We start from the raw sequence: 15,684 nt of genomic DNA, 5'->3' as shown, positions 1-15,684 counted from the left end.
TACCCCCGTTGTGACTGCAGTTTACACCCCGGCCCTTCCTAACAGGGGGTTCCCCGCAGGCACAAAGTACTCCATTGTTTCTGAAGTCAGCCAGTATGTAAGGTTTCCAAATTTTAATAATGTTTTGCTGCATTGCTACCAAACCACCCAGGGCAAGCACAGCAGCTGCTCATCCCAAGTGAACAGTTAGCTTTTGAAACAGGTTAATTACAGTGTTGCCGCACACATTCAGCTAAGTCAAGGTGACCTAGACAGCAACACAACAGACTAAACATCGGGCAGACATTTAAACCCAGGATGATGATGGCGATAATAGCATAACTCTGTGCCGACATTACTTGTAGCTGAATTCTGCAACCCATGTGCTGAAAATTCTGCAACGTTTGCTTGCACTTACTTGCTTTGCATAATTTATTCTCCTTCTGCATGTGACAATTATTATTGCTTTATAATGCACCTATGGACAAGGTTTCACATAGTAAACATGAACGGGTGTGTGTGTGTGTGTGTGTGTGTGTGTGTGTGTAGGACAGGTCTCTGCCCCCAAGGAGTTTGCATTCTACATTTCAACAGTGCCCAAGATAGCCGAAGCAAGGGTAAAAAAAAAAGGAACGGCAACCAAATGCTGCTGCATTTTAATTGGAGATGGGGAACTAAGAGGTGATTATCCCACATGCTTTACAGAAAAGCATGAGGAGTAGTTGGAAGGAAGAGGGAGAAGTGGTATTCTGGGAAGGAGTTGTCCTGAATGACACATGCCCTACAATAACGTGATATAATCCTGAAATGAGACTGGATGGAACCACTTCAGGCTACAGGCAGAAGATTCAGTTTTTAAATACTACTCCCTCTGTGTGTTTTAAACCTTGCAAATAAATTTACCACCTCGTTGCAACTTTAGTCTGCAGAATGTGAACACAGCCTTACAAACGTAGTCACAAGCACAGATCTAACACCAACCAGGCACCGCCTGCAAAATCAGATTCAGTTCTCAAGAGACCAGTGAATCATTCTAAAGCCACAGAAACATTAGATTTCATTTAGTGACCAAGCCCCTGGGATGGCACTAATAAAACCTTGTGAATCAAAAATGTTGAGCATAACCAGATGACGTTTAGATTAACCCCAAAGTCCACAGGAGGTGTATGATCAAGATAGGTGAAATGACACTCCCCCCACACACATACACAATGGACGAGGTTTTCATTGGTTTATGGAATGACACACACAGCCCTTAATTGATGATATTTTCATTGATTTATGGTACGAGCTTCTAATGATAATGGCAGATAATTCTACACGGATGCATCAATGAATGCAGCCGGCAAATGTTTCCCTAGCAAATTTGTTGCCTGGGACAAATCTGCTTCTTCAAATATGGTACCCTCATATAAAAAGTAAACACCCCACAGCAATTGTACTGACCTTTCTGCTTAAATACAATGTTCCATCTGGCTTGCTGCTTTGCTTTTATAATCTTGAGTGTACAAGTCCTAATTTTAGATAGTCAATATTTGCTTTTCCCTTAACATCTCTGAATATTAGCACTGCTGTGAGTTTATGGCAAAATAGACGAGGCTAGAATAAATTTAAGAAATCAGTGTTGTTTTGCTGGGAGAGAGAGCAAAATGGCCACCCTGTCACCTATTGTTTGTTGTGAAGCAGCAGCTGCTAGGCAGGGGAAAGTGAAATAGGTGTGAATTTAGTGCTTAATATTTCAGATATTGTTTATTACATTTTTTTAAAAAAAAATGTGTCTTATGTTATTTATTCAATTAACTTCCAGGCCCCATTTAACCTTTTGACATTTAAAGGATTATATGAATTGGGACCTATGAATTTAAGAAGCAAATTCTGTTTCTGTTGTTGCTAAAATGTGGTGTTACATTTTTTTCTTCTGGCTACTACTAAACTGCTGCTTGGAAGGAAATGGGGTGATTTTTTAAAGAACAGTTTTATGCAGTGGTTTAAAATTCTGGCATTGCTAATAGGCAGCTGCCTGTTTCAGATTATTCAGATTATTATATTGTCATGTGAGCCACTTAGCAACCTCTGTTTAAGGTGGGATACAAATTTGCTGAACACAAAGTTTCTCTGGGCAATGGGATGAGGCTTTGCACCCTTACTACAAACTCACCCACATTTGAAATCTATGTGAAAGGAGCCTAAAGAGTTATCCTTTGGGTGTCACTGATCAGGACTTTCCTACATTCCCCAGCTTGGTTTCTTCTGTTTCCTTTTCTGTAAAACTCTCAGCTTTACTTGTAGTTTTTGCAGCTATAACCGAAGTACCCAGTACCACAGTCTGTGACTGTGCTGTGGAATCAGTTTCTGCAGCCTGATGATGTGGACAAAGGGCTTGTGGCTATACACCTGACCATGTGCTCTCTTGATGCCTGTCACTCTTGGCTTATCAACAGAGGGGGTCTGACTGGTTGTTTCTAGAGCACGGGCAATGCTTCACTGCATAAGAACGTGGCCCCTGTCCCCTTGGAAGAGGTGGTGATATGGTCACTCCTAAAGAAACTGGCCCTGGGCCCTTTTGTTTGGACTAAGTACTGACCAACTGCAGGCGTCTCCTTCCTAAGGAAGGTGGTAGAGAGGGTCACAGTGAGATAGCTGTAGGCATTCTTGGACGACATGGTTTACTTAGACCGGTGTTTCCAAAACATGGGTCTCCAGATGGGGACTGCAACTCTCATCATCCCTAGCTAGCAGGACCAGTGGTCACGGATGATGGGAAGAGTAGTTCAAAAACAGCTGGAGACCCAAGTATGGGAAACACTGATCTAAACCCATTCCAAGGCAGTCTCCACGCTTCCGAATCAGTTTGTGGAATGGTTTTTTAAGAAAGTCCTCGTGAAAATTCAATTTCTCCTAATACACACGTTTTGGTAAGCAATTCTCCCTAACATATTCTTGCAAAGCAATTTTTGCTGATATAATACATCATCGACAAAGTACCCTATTTTTCGCCCCATAGGACGCACCGGCCCATAGGACGCACCAAGTTTTTTGGGGGGGAAACAAAGGAAAAAATTTTTATTTCCCCCCCAGGCACTTGTGGGGCCGGCAGCGGGGAGAAGCGCTCCTCTCCCCGCCGCCCGCCTGCAGACCAGGTCCGGGGACAGAGGGAGGACGCGCTGCGCCTCCCAACTATCCCAGGCGCTTGCGGGGCAGGCAGCAGGGAGAAGCGCTCTTCTCCCCGCCGCCCGCCTGCAGATCAGGTCCGGGGACAGCGGAAGGACACGCTGCGCCTCCCAGCTGTCCCCGGAGCTTGCGGAGCAGGCAGCGGGGAGAAGCGCTCTTCTCCCCGCCGCCCGCCTGCAGATCAGGTCCGGGGACAGCGGGAGGACGCGCTGTGCCTCCCAGCTGTCCCCAGAGCTTGCGGAGCAGGCAGCGGGGAGAAGCGCTCTTCTCCCCGCCGCCCGCCTGCAGATCAGGTCCGGGGACAGCGGGAGGACGCGCTGTGCCTCCCAGCTGTCCCCAGAGCTTGCGGGGCTGGCGGCCGGGAGAAGCACGCGTCTCCCCGCCGTCAGCCTCCAAACCACATTGGGAGACAGCGGGAGGGCGGCGTTCCGCCTCCCCGCTGTCCCCCGCCCTTGTGGGACTGGCGCTGCGGCTCTCCTGAAGCCTGGAGAGCGAGAGGGGTCGGTGCGCACCGACCCCTCTCGCTCTCCAGGCGTCAGCAAAAGCCTGCATTCGCCCCATAGGACGCACACGCATTTCCCCTTCATTTTTGGAGGGGAAAAAGTGCGTCCTATAGGGCGAAAAATACGGTAGCTAGGATTTATCTGTTACAAAACCTAAGGCTGACTTGCACATAATAGACAAATTGGTTTAAGAGCCGTTCCTTCTTCCCAGGGAACTGTAACTCTGTAAGGACGGAGGCAAGTAACCTCTAACAGAATTCTCAGCACTCTCATCACAATGCAATTGCTAGGATTCTTGGGGGTGGGGAGTAGCTATGAGAACACCAATTGTTAATACAAAGGAGAAGAGGCTCCTTTCCATGGAGGTGCAGACTGCAGCTATAACAAAGGCGGCATTTTTTCATCTCTGCCAAACTAAGCAGTTGGCTCCTTACCTCTCTCGCCCTGACCTAGCCACTGTGATCCACGCGACGGTCACCTCCAGACTGGATTATTGTAACTCGCTCTACGTGGGGCTGCCCTTGAGACTGACCCAGAAACTCCAGCGGGTGCAGAATGCCGCGGCGAGACTCCTTACAGGGTCCTCGCTGTGGGTTCGCATTCACCTGATGCTATACCAGCTACACTGGTTCCCGGTGGGGTACAGGATCAGGACACTCGTACCTACGGGACCGCCTCTCCTGGTATGTCCCACAGAGGACTTTACTGTCTTCAAACAAAAACATCTTGGTGATCCCGAGTCACAGAGAGGTTAGGCTGGCCTCAACCAGAGCCAGGGCTTTTTCGGCTGTGGCTCCAATCTGGTGGAACGCTCTGTCACAAGAGACTAGGGCCCTGCCGGACTTGCCATCTTTCTGCGGGGCCTGCAAGACAGAGCTGTTCCACCAAGCCTTTGGTCAGGGCACAGCCTGACCCCCTCCTTTGGCAATCCTTACAGAACTCTAGCCCAATGGTTGCCATTAATCTGATCTGAATTGATTTTATAATGAAATGATTTTAGAATGTTGTATCATTTTAATGTTGCTAGCCGCTCTGAGCCCGGCTTCGGCTGGGGAGGGCGGGATATAAATAAAAATTTATTATTATTAATATTATTAAGAACCCCTTTCTGTAGTTCCCCTTTGGGGAAGGGCCACAGCTCAGTGGTACAGCATCTGCTTTGCATGCAGAAGGTGCTGGGTTCAGTCCCAAGCATTTCCAGGAAAGATTCTACCTCTGAAACCCCAGAGAACTACTGTCAGTACAAACAGTACTGAGCTGCGCAGATCAGTGGCCTGACTTAGTATAAGGCAATTCCTTGTGCCCTTTCCTCCAAAGAGGTTTGTCTAGAAACTCCTGTTCTTTGGTTCTTATTTTGCTGCCGTTCAGATTTTGTTTCAAGGTATATGGCTGACTAATTAGTTTGCTTGGTTCTACTGCATGTAGAAAGTGGGATGTTGTAACTGTTGTAAATTTAAGTGGTGATGCGAGCCACCCTGAGGGACTGGGGGAAAATTTGGGTACAAAAAGTTGAAATAAACAAATGACATCAGACTGGTATAAAATAAGCAAATGGGATGCTTGTGTGGGCTGGGACCTTTCGTTCCATGTATAACCTGCTTTTCTTTCCCAAAAGGAAACCCAAATTGGCTAACAGAAAAATCAGTACCACTATATGACAGCCAATATAACAATGATATATTCACCTTAGCTATAAATCCTAGTAGAACTTCTCCCTCACTTGCAGGCCTTTCCCCACCTGGCAGAACCCAGACTGACTCCAACTACAAAAGCTGAAGCTGCTGAACAGACTCTTGGGCTTGGGTATTGTTTAGAGGGTTACCATTGCTGATTTTTTGTATCTTTATTTTGGATCTTATGAATTATGTAGAAATGTTTTGATTGTGTCCTTTGTGTGGATTTTAATTGCAAGCCACTCTTAAGAACAAATCTTAGCTAAAAAGTAGAATATAGATATAACTGGTGGACGAATGTGTTCTAAACCCATTGTAGGTTTGTGGTATGGATATGCCCTAAAAGCCCCTGGGTTTTGGTATGCATGGGGCTCATGTCTGTCTTTCAGATGTTCATTACTGGAATATATACTTGGAACACACAAGGCACACTTGTAAGTGTGGTGAGAACCATTATACCTACCCAAAAAATCAGACTGTGGCACACTAAGTACACGTCAAGCCAGCCTTTGTTGGGCAACACTTCTAACTCCATACTACAGTATAGCAACGTCTTTTGGCACTGGGAGACTTAATATGAAATTAAGCTCCAGCACCAGATCTGATGGTGTCAGCAACTCTCTACAGAAAGAAAGGAGTTTTTAAGAAAAAGTGTAATTCTATCCCGTCTATCCCGAGCTGTGATCGGACCACAAGTTTTGTGCCAAACTCTGGGGGAAGTCAAGATGTCAGTCTGCATTAGGTAAATCCTGCTTGATCTGCTACAGTACCCTCAGAGTTGTTTGGCTTAATTAGCCAAATAAAGGGTCCGCCGAGCCTGTACACATTGCTCACGGTCCCTTACTCATTACTACGGGTTTGTGAAATGGCAGTAAAAACGTAGGTTCTGCCGCAGCTTAGCTGAGCTGGCATGAGAGATGGACTGAGAGGTTTGGGAAATTCTCGTTGCATTTCTCACAAGCTCACTCTGAGGTTTTCACAGCAGAGACTTGACAGGCTGTCAAATGAAATGTCCAAAGTAAGTAACGTTTACTGAACGCATTGTGGAGGAGCTGTCTGCTTGCAGCTTCCAATAGCCCATCTGCTCCAAACAATACAAATCGGAGCCTCAATGAGGGAGACCAATCTGGATCGAAGTCCCACCTCTGTCAGAGTCTTCCTTTATGGCCCTGGACCAAAATTTGCTATGGGTACAATCCACCTCTCACAGAAGCCACTGGGGCAAGGCTCCCAACTGGTGTTTAGTTAAACTGGCTTGAGGCCCATCTTCTTGGCCTCAGTTCCTCATCCATGAAATGGGAGTAATGGTGAACATAGCTTTTGCAAAGGTAACAGTAACAGACTATGAAGTATTTTGCAGAGCAGTAGTAGAGATGGGGAAGGGCGGACCAGCTGTTTTGCCACCAGATTTCAGAGCTGGCCTTAACTCATCTAGAAACATACCTTAGCTACTCTCCAAATGCATCAGTACTTTTGCTCCACAACTTGAAGGCATTTCCACAGTGAAACCTGGGTAATTTTGGACACACAATTCCACACACACAAATACCTGTGAAACTATATGGGGGTTTAGGATCAGGGCGACAGCGTGGTACCACAAAGTGTGAGCAAGACTTCGGTCATCTTTGAGGGAGAAATGTCAACTGCAGCTGATGAAATTCCTCTGAGTCACATCAGCAGGAATTACAGAATTTGGTCTGACCTAATGGTCTGACTCAGTGCAAGGCAACTTTCTTATGAGCCTTATACAAAATCAGTCCCTCGGGTGCACAGTTCATTCTGACGTTCGCCTTCATTGCAAGCCTTATCCAGGCCCCACTGAACAGGCTGGATAATAATAATAATAATAATAATAATAATAATAATAATAATAATAATTTATTTATACCCCACCCATCTGGCTGGGTTTCCCCAGCCACTCTGGGCGGCTCGAAACAACAACAACAAGAAGAAGAAGAAGAAGAAGAAGAAGAAGAAGAAGAAGAAGAAGAAGAAGCAATAAAACATCAAACATTAAAAATTTCCCTGAACAGGGCTGCCTTCAGATGTCTTCTAAAAGTCAGATAGTTGTTTATTTCATTGACATCTGATGGGAGGGCCTTCCATAGGGTGGGCACCACTACTAAGAATGTGGTTGCATCTTTCAGTTCATATAAAGAAGTGAATCTCTACCCAGAGTCACCAGTTAGGTGCAATTAGCCATCCATGATGTATGAACAGAGTTGTTCATATCCATCATGCTCTGATTCTCACATTTCCGAGAGTGGTGGCTGTGGAAGGCAGGAGTTCTGGATTGCACAGAATTTTGATTTGATCCAGCATAGCAGTTCTTATGTTCCCCTTCTTTCTTGCCCTACAAGAAGTAACTCTGTAACTTTAGAGAAGCTACTGCAGCTTAAAAGAATTTGATGTTGGTGAGCCAACAGACTGTTTTATTTCTTCAGAAGGACTGGGTCCTGAGGTGGGCTTGTTTGATTCATGTAGGTCAAGAGACTGGCCCATTATAGCCAATTAAGCTGGTCTGATGTTGAGCTGTGGCCAATGCTTTAATTTCGCTGAGAGAGAAGTCAAAGATGATTCATGGAGGCCAAAGATGTATGTCAAGATCTGGTTGGGAAAGGGCCAGGGGCGTTAGTCATCCAAGTTGTAGCCCAGCCCCAAAACTGACATTTTGTACCAAGAGAACGAGTTTAAAGGCGCTTCCTCCCTCGGCCAGTTGTTTGAAAAATTCAGCTAAAGCCACCACGAAACATAACAACAGTAGCTGAGTAGTGAAACAGCAGGGGCCAATGCAGTTCCAGCATTGCTTTTGACTAATGTCTTTTTGCCAATTCATGGAAATATACTTAGCGAAAATCTAAAGAATAAAATGCACCAACACTTCACGAAACAAAAGCTCCACTCAAAATAAAACCACTGGGAGCCTCCGTGTAATAAAATGAGTCATGCCAGGATGGGATGACTAAGTGGGAGAAGAGGGAATTCCAGTCCTTGTGCCAGGTTTTTTAATGTGATCAATTAACTTTCAACAGGTGATAGAAGATGGTCCCTCTCCCTGCCTCTGCCTTTTGTCCGTTCCAAGACAAATGAATTAAAAAGCAATCATTGTCTTTAAGCAAACACGTTGCAAAGCTGGGTAATCACAGACAGGCTTGTTTCTAGGCGCCCCCATAGTGGAAAGCTAGCCAGGGAATCTAGGCCAGTAGTAGCTGCCTTTGTTAATGAGGGCTTGCTTACCAGCTGCAAGATTCCAAAACCATGTGTCATGCGGGGAGACCTTCCAAAACACTGGATTCCACCCTGTCTCAGTGATTCTCTTTCAGCTATGGCAACACAGTTTCCACGGCCACTCTTTTTTTTAAAAAAATATGTTTGTCTTCATAATATGACCCCCCTCCCCCAAAGTTTTGCAATATTTTTCTGGGATTCCCCCGTTCTCCTTCTGACACTTGCTGGCTGCATTACAGGAAAGCTTTTCCTTGCTGCCAAGTACACTAGAGGCCACAACGAAAAGGTAAAAAATAAATAAATCTCATGCTGCCTAGTGTCACGGCGTTGCATATCTATCCACGGTGATGATAGCATTGTATGTCTGACCTTGGAAAGAGAGTCTACATGTTCCTCCATTGCCTTATTATTCTCCTCGCCCCCACATACCAGAGCTCCATCGTTCTGCCATGCCCTGGAATATAGCGGATCTGGGAGCAGATCCAGACAGTCATAAATATAGGGACCAGAAATGCTGTTTTAGCACTTCTAATCCCTGTAGTCCAGAACATGCAGAGCATTTCATTAAGCCCTGCACTGGTCCATGATGTCGACAGAGATGAGGGAAGATTGTGCATAATGATCAATTATTATTATTGAAATAATTACCCACCCTTTCCCACCCTCCACAATGAGATCTCAAAGCGCGTCGCAACAGTTTACAAATACAAAGTCAAAACAAACTAAAGTGTCAAAAGAATAGGGCAGATATGAAAATATTAGTTAAGGAAAGCTGTTGTAAGAACCTAAGAAGAGCCCTGCATGAAAAAGAAATTATGATATTTGGAATTGAGGTTTGAAGATAAAGTTTGTTCACAGAAAGTGGCTTTATTGGGTGTTATTATATTGGACTGGACTAAGTGAATATTGTTTATATATAGAAGAAGAAGAATTTGGATTTAATATCCTGCTTTATCACTACCCGAAGGAGTCTCAAAGCAGCTAACATTCTCCTTTCCCTTCCTCCCCCACAACAAACACTCTGTGAGGTGAGTGGGGCTGAGAGACTTCAGAGAAGTGTGACTGGCCCAAGGTCACCCAGCAGCTGCATGTGGAGGAGCGGAGACGCGAACCCAGATTACGAGACTACCGCTCTTAACCACTACACCACACTGGCTATAGCAGACAAATGAAGAATCCACAGTTCTTTACTTTCTGAATTCCTTCCAACTCTGCAATTCTATGATTCTATGACTACACTGCAGCTTGCCAGGCCACTCATTGTGGCAGGTACTGTTCCTGCACATCTGTGTGTGTGTGTGTGTGTGTGTGTGCGCGTGCGTGCGTGCGTGCCCGTGCATTCAGAACAGAACCTTGCACCACACTGAGGGTCATGCAGCTTGTTCACATGGAAAGAGGACAGGCATAGAGGGCAGTCTCTTTAAATGCAGCTCTCTACTCTTCCATAGAAAAGTGAATGGCCAGCATTCACATATTTGAGTGCACCAGGGGTGTCGCTGGTGTGAAAGCCATACTTATCCCCAGTCATTCAGAGCTATCCTATTTATTATACAGGCCTATCCTGGGTTTTCTTTCTTGGTCAAGCAGGAGTGTGACTGAACAATGGAAACTGGCTTCTATATAAATAGACACAGTAGTTAACTAAAGTATCACCGGTTAGCGAAAATGACAAATGACTCCACAGCACACGGTATTTGAGAGCTGATGCAGTAACTTAGGAATCCAGACATGGCCAAAAGGGTTACACTTCCCCAGAAGCAATTGTTACTCCCATCCACCCACCTGGAGGAGCGGGTAAGCAGCTAAATCATTGCAACATTTGTTTAAGTGCGCAATGTGCAACTCAACACACTATGCATCATTTGCAGATGGGCATAAATAAACATGCTACATGTGCAGTGCACACACAGGTCTCCTGAAAACAATTGCTTTATTCAGTGGCTGCTAGTTCTCCAGCTTGCAAACTCCCAGTCCCCCAGAGTTCACTTCCTTCCATCATTTCCTGTGCCAGGCTTAGAATGACTGTGTCTTTTTATAAGCTGCTTGCTGATCTCATTAATATGTAGTGTGGTCAAGTCAACACAGCAAGGGTCAGTTATTTTCAAGGCGCAAGATTGATATATGGCAAACTGAGAACCTACTGCACTTTCAGGTTTTAGGTCCCTATGATGTGGAAGGATAACCTAACTTTTTCTCGCTCTCTCTGCTCCAGTAGGCACTCAGAACTTAGAAATTATACTTTTCTGATAAATTTAGAAGTGACCTAGGAGAAACTTCCAGAGGTTCCATATATGGACTTATGGACTTATGGACACATATCTGCACCATCAAAGGCATTCACTGCTTGTTGCCTTTGATTTTCCTTTTTCATGGCTTGGGGGCTGTGTCTGGTATGAGGGAACAGGGGCTGAGTTTGGAAGTTCAGTCTTGGCCAGGCCTTAAGCTTTGCTTGAAGCAATGATTCGAGCATAGGGTGTAGAGAGGGAGAGGCAAGGAGATGAGGAAAAACTCTCCATCCCATGTTCAAAACACTGCACATGCACCCACTCCACAACCTATAAGACAGACAGACATTATCCCCCATTACAGAGGACAAGGAAGAGGGTTGATATTGAAAGATAATGGACTGCCTGTGGTCACCCAGTAAATTTAAGGCTGAGCTGAGATTCTGACTATGGACTTGCAAAGCTCACCCTCTTAGCTAGGGGCACTGCATCAACTCTCAACATCAATGTGGTGTGGAATGAAGATTGAATTCATTTGAGATTTTCACTACCCATATGACTTTTCTGTAACTAAGCTATCCACTTACACAGAAGCCTGTTGGCAATGCTCTGTCACTTTCCTGTGAGTCCAAGAAACAAAACCCAGGATAGAACTGTGCAGATAGGAGAAGACTCAGTTCTCAAGGCTGGCTCCAGGTTTGAGACCCATGCCAGCACAGTGTTCTCTGCTGTGTCTAAACTGGTGGATCTTTTGGTTGGCTAACCTGCTTGCAACAGAGGATCAGTGCTGTCAGATGTGCCAAGCACAGTGGTACCTTTGTTTTTGAACATAATCTGTTCCGGAAGACTGTTTGAGTTCTGAAACCTTCGAAAACCGAAAACTCAATAGCTGACAGCTAGGCCTCAGGATCTTGCACTCAGCAGAAGCCATGTGGCATGTTTGACTTTCGAGGCATGTTTGAAAACTGAAGCATTTACTTCCAGGTTTACGGCGTTCGAAAACCAAAATGTTCGTCAACGGAGACGTTCAAAAACTGAGATACTTCTGTAGCTGCAAACTGCCTACCATTGTGATTGCCCATCATCAGGGCCAGATTTAGGTTTGATGAAGCCCTAAGCTACTGAAGGTAATGAGGCCCTTTATATGTCCAGCTGTCCTTTGTCAACAACAAATTTTCACTGTTTTTGTGTGTGTTGAATATATATGTTAATTTATGGACCTAATAGGTATCTAAAGCCATTTCCACATAACAAATAGGAGCCTACACTGTTGCTTTATGTAGGTTTTATTTTATTTGTTTTTTTATTTTGGAAATGTGCATCCAGGTTTTTTTCCTTTAATTTTTTTGGGGCCCCCAAGAGAGTGAGGCCCTAAGCTATAGCTTGTTTAGCTTATACGTAAATCCGGCACTGCCCATCATGCCTCTGATGCAACACCATTCTAGGTCTTTGTGGGCTGCCACTTCCCTAGAGCAATGAGGTCACTCTGAATAATGAGCATGGGGAGTTCCAAGATCCAGATGCCACCACAGCTCTTGCTGGGCTGCTGGGGCCCTGCCCGGATGCCTGGCAATGCTGAGTACTAATGCCAGCCCTGTTTATTCTCAATAATATTCTGGGTCACCAGAGGGAAGCAGCAAGCATTGATCCTCACACCTGCAGTATTCCCACATTCACCTCTTTACTTCCTCCCACATAAATTAACATACAATCCTATAAGGGGCTATAACTTGAATTCACAATCAAGGGTAAATTGTGCAGCCTAGCTCTGGTAATAGTGGCCTGACCCTTGGGGAGCGAGGCTGCAAGGCATGCAATGTACTTCGTTCAAAAATATGCAGCATCCCCCAGAGGACTTTGCAGTATATAAGACCACTGCCCACATCATAATCACTGCTTTTTTTCTTTTTTCTTAGTGTTAACTAAGCAGCGAGGCTGGTCTGGTCTTGTGATGAGTGAAAGTACAGCTAGGGTGTACATGTCCCCATGAGTCATCAGAGTGAAATGGAGAGATAAGCAAGCATGCTTTCCCCTCCAAGTGCTGGCATACTTTCTTCTTTCTTTCATAAAAAATGTGGGTCTTTTCTTAGCCTCAGCCATCTGAAAGAGGAAATTAGCAGTGACAGTGTCACCGAGAAGGAGGATGCACAATCCACTCACAGTGGGTTTCTTGTGGCTTTGCTTGCCCTCAGAGCTGCTCATCAGCATTCTGGTAGGAAACATGCAAGCTAAGTCAAACTGTGCTGTTAAGAAAAGTTGCCATGGACAGCTCTAAATCTGCCTGTATTTGAATGAACTAGCATTAAGTGCTCCACCTGTGCAGGACCTCCAATTGTAAGATGTTTGAAAATGGTGCTTCCAAGTATAAAGGACATCCTTCTGCCGCCGGGGTTTGCAAACAAGACACACCTCATATTATGCATCTAGTCTGGTGAAGGAGAAGGGTGGTGGGTAGGTCATGACACATTCTTTTCTGAACACAAAGATACAGAAGTGCCTAAAGGACTGGCTGCATCTTAAGGATGGTTACTCTGGATGATGTGAAGGACACCACTTGAGAAGGCATCCCTAAGAGCATAAGAAGAGCCCTGCTAGATCATCAGTCAGAAGCCTTCAGGAAGCACACAAGAAGGGCTTGAAGGCAACTGCCATATCCTGCTGCTGCTCTCCAAAAACTGGCGTTGAGTACAGGAGGTGATCATTATGGGTGCATCCAATTGATGTGTGGATGCTGACGTGCAGGTCCTTTTGGACCTGGAAGAGGGAGGAATGGAGATGGAATGGAGTGGAACACGTTCTGCTGATGCACATGGGGGCTAGGCATGGAACCCCCCATGTGAAATGGTTGATGCCTGTAGTATATTGCTTCTTCAGCAGCAGCAGCAGCAGCACATCTTTCTGTTTCTGTGATGCAGGATTTTGAGAGAGCTAAAAAACTAATACCCGCTATAACGCGGGTGGCGCTGTGGGTAAAACCTCAGTGCCTAGGACTTGCCGATCGCATGGTCGGCGGTTCAAATCCCCGCGGTGGAGTGAGCTCCCGTCCTTCGGTCCCAGCTCCTGCCCACCTAGCAGTTCGAAAGCACCCCTAAGTGAAAGTAGATAAATAGGTACCGCGTTATAGCGGGAAGGTAAACGGCGTTTCCGTGTGCTGCGCTGGTGCTGGCTCGCCAGAGCAGCTTCGTCACGCTGGCCACGTGACACGGAAGTGTCTCCGGACAGCGCTGGCCCCCGGCCTCTTAAGTGAGATGGGCGCACAACCCTAGAGTCGGACACGACTGGCCCGTACGGGCAGGGGTACCTTTACCTTTACCTTTTTAAAGAACTAACACTCCAAAGGCTGAGAGGTACCAAGAGGCAATCATGGACTGCTGAGATCAAGACTTGTCAATCTAATAAATTGTATGCTCCCTTCATTTCATTGTACAGTGGTACCTTGGGTTAAGTACTGAATTCGTTCCGGAGGTTTGTTCTTAACCTGAAACTGTTCTTAACCTGAAGCACCACTTTAGCTAATGGAGCACGATTTCTGTTCTCATCCTGAAGCAAAGTTCTTAACCCGAGGTACTATTTCTGGGTTAGCGGAGTCTGTAACCTGAAGTGGTTATTCGTTCCGGAGGTTTGTTCTTAACCTGAAACTGTTCTTAACCTGAAGCACCACTTTAGCCGCTGGAGCACGATTTCTGTTCTCATCCTGAAGCAAAGTTCTTAACCCGAGGTACTATTTCTGGGTTAGCGGAGTCTGTAACCTGAAGTGTATGTAACCTGAAGCGTATGTAACCCAAGGTACCACTGTATTAATCCCTGCCAAGCTATCTGGTAGATGTTAAAAAGAGGGTAGCCTATATGCCGGCAAGACTAAACATCCTTCCATGAGAAGATTGGACGGGCTGACATAAAGGAGATTCTAAGGAGGACAGAGTTTGTGGCTGCAACTCTATGTCAATAGAAGTCGCAACTCATGTACTCCTTGAATGCCCTCTTTATCTTAGAAACAACTACATCCACCCACTGTTAAGATCGCAGAAGGGAAGGCCATCTCCTGCAAAGCCCTGCTTTCTGTTGTCTGATGCAGAGACGCATATATCCTTTAGAACATCCTATTTTCTTGCTAAGGCTCTACAAATTCATGTAACGAAACTTAAAGGGGGTATAGGAAATGATTTATTTTCTAAAGGTCAGAGAGTAGAAATGTAAACCACAATTAGTAGCAGTATTGTGGTTGTTATTATTTTATGTGTGTAATGGTTGTTTTCCCCAGTAGTGATGTATGGAAGTGAGAGCTGGACTATAAAGAGGGCTGACCAAAGAATTGATGCTTTTGAATTATGGTGCTGGAGGAGACTCTTGAGAGTCCCGTGGACTGCAAGATCAAACCTAGCCATTCTGAAGGAAATCAGCCCTGAGTGGTCACTGGAAGGACAGATCATGAAGCTGAGGCTCTAATACTTTGGCCACCTCGTGAGAAAAGAAGACTCCCTGGAAAAGACCCTGATGCTGGGAAAGATTGAGGGCACAAGGAGAAGGGGACGACAGAGGATGAGATGGTTGGACAGTGTTGTCGAAGCTACCAGCATGAGTTTGACCAAACTGCGGGAGGCAGTGGAAGACAGGAGTGCCTGGCGTGCTCTGGTCCATGGGGTCACAAAGAGTCAGACACAACTAAACGACTAAACAACAACAACAATGGCTGTTTGCTAAAACACAATAAACTGAACCAAACCGAACTTTCTGTAATGCTTTAATAGTGTGGTGTTCCATAAAGGACCAGGGCATTGCAGCATATTGAGCGGCAAGGCTTAGGCTTAGCTCCGCCTTGTAGCTCAATTAATTCATGTTTGCAAACTGCTGGTCACTTGTGGTGAGTAAAAATCAACTCCAAGGCACCAAGCAGAGGGAAGCAGA

General features: G+C 45.5%; 1 protein-coding gene across 6 annotated transcripts in view; it reads right to left on the bottom strand.

The window, feature by feature from the left end:
* Nucleotides 1-15,684, bottom strand: part of NFATC2 (nuclear factor of activated T cells 2) — a gene marked incomplete at its 3' end in the record, with an annotated part of 140,292 nt that overhangs the window by 55,340 nt on the left and 69,268 nt on the right. The gene's annotated exons all lie outside the window — the stretch shown is intronic.

The sequence above is a fragment of the Podarcis cretensis genome, assembly GCF_951804945.1.
Source record: "Podarcis cretensis genome assembly, chromosome: 6".
NCBI classification, from domain to species: Eukaryota; Metazoa; Chordata; class Lepidosauria; order Squamata; family Lacertidae; genus Podarcis; species Podarcis cretensis.
This window is presented reverse-complemented; position numbering and strand designations above follow the sequence as displayed.